At 47.4% G+C, this 1,904-nt stretch overlaps 1 pseudogene; it reads right to left on the bottom strand.

Annotated features, from left to right (window-relative positions):
• Positions 1–1,430: 1,430 nt before the first annotated feature.
• On the bottom strand, positions 1,431–1,548 carry LOC124721127 (annotated as a pseudogene).
• Between the last annotated feature and the right edge of the window lie 356 nt (positions 1,549–1,904).

Genomic DNA, 1,904 nt, shown 5'->3' on the forward strand with positions numbered 1-1,904 from the left:
GATAGTGCAACTGTTTTGTTAACACCTGAACATCGTCGGCATCGTTTGCTATGGGGCCTAGAGCAAAGGGACAGGTCCAACGAGGAGTGGGGTGTCTGCTCTTCTGGGATGGGAGTCTGTGTCGTGATTCTGGACGTACCGTCATATGGCGAAAGGTGGGGACATGTAGTGCATCCAGGAACATTGTTTGTTTGGTTGTTTTGATGGTACAGGTACTATGGTCCTCCAAATCATTGAACGTGGTACACTCACCGGGCAATGTATCGTGACACTGTACTCCTTCCATATGAGCGGCGGCTTTTCATGGGTGACTTCATTTTTGTGGATGACAGTGCGCGACCGCAATGAAAAGTGCAAGCGGAGAACATTTTGAAATGAGAGGATTTTCGGCGAACGGATGGCCTATCCGTTCCCCCGACTATAATACCGTCGAGCACATGTGGGATGCTTTGGGTAGATGCATTGCAGCATATCCATATCTAACACCGACCTCTCAGGGCTTGTCAAGCGTGTTGGTGGAGGTATGGAGCCCCCAACCACAAGAACTCCTTACGAACCTTTTAAACAATGAAATTCGCCAACAGCCTTGCCGTTGAGATTTTATTTTATTTTTACTACCAGTTTCGGCATTCGATTATGTCATCTGCAGGCATCATATGCACCTCTAAAAAGTAAACGATATTGGCATACTAGGCCATATGTTCTTGCAGGTGTGCTTAGTTGCAATCAACTCTGCGAAGCAAACACTTGAGATACGGTTCAGTATTCTCGACATCTAGGAATGTATGGCCCAGTATGCCAATATCGTTTATTTTTGAGAGGTGCATATGGGGCCTGAAGATTGCATAATGGAATGCCGAAACTAGTAGTAAAAATACAATAAAATAATATCCAAACTGCACGAATGTCATTGTTAACTACATGACCAGCGGCTGTCCAATGTCCACAACGGATCAACAGAGACTTTACCTACCTTGTAGCCAGCATAGGAGCTCGTTGCAGAGTATTGCCATCCATGGCGATCACATACCCTATCAAGAGCCATGTCACTCCTTTTGTAAAGTCCAGGGAATTGTGTAGAAGCGCCATTCCTGTTCGTCTAATAGCATAGTTCTTTCAGTTACCTTGTGTACTATAGTGCAGCAGTTCTTTATATATGTGTATTATGTTTCAACGAGGTATGTCACTTGGCAGTTACACATCATGTGAAAATTAAAAATAACTCCTCCCGAACAGGCTATGAAGGCCCAACGGTGCCGACCGGCCGCCGTGTCATCCTCAGCCCACAGGCCTCACTGAATGCGGATATGGAGCGGCATGTGGTCAGCACACCGCTCTCCCGGCCGTATGTCAGTTTTCGAGACCGGAGCCGCTACTTCTCAATCAAATAGCTCCTCAGTTTGCCTCACAAGGGCTGAGTGCATCCCGCTTGCCAACAGCGCTCGGCAGACCGGATGGTCACCCATCCAAGTGCTAGCCCAGCACTACAGCGCTTAACTTTGGTGATCTGACGGGTACCGGTGCTACCACTGCGGCAAGGCCGTTGGCATCCGAAAATTACCTCCGTCCCTAAGTTTTGCACAGCGCTGTATTACACTGAAGCGCCGAAGAAACTGGTGTAGGCATGCGTATTCAAATACAATGTAAACAGACAGAATGCGGCGCTGCGATCGGCAACGCCTATATAAGACAATAAGAGTCTGGAGCAGTTGTTAGATCGGTTACTGCTGCTACAATGGCAGGTTATCAAGATGTAATTGAATCTAAACGTGGTGTTATAGTCGGCGCACGAGCGATGGGACACAGCATCTCCGCAGTAGCGATGAAGTGGGGATTTTACCTTACGACCATTACACGAGTGTACCGTGAATATCAGGAATTCCGTAAAACATCAAATCTCCGAC

Source organism: Schistocerca piceifrons, chromosome 1 (assembly GCF_021461385.2).
Source record: "Schistocerca piceifrons isolate TAMUIC-IGC-003096 chromosome 1, iqSchPice1.1, whole genome shotgun sequence".
Classification (NCBI taxonomy): domain Eukaryota; kingdom Metazoa; phylum Arthropoda; class Insecta; order Orthoptera; family Acrididae; genus Schistocerca; species Schistocerca piceifrons.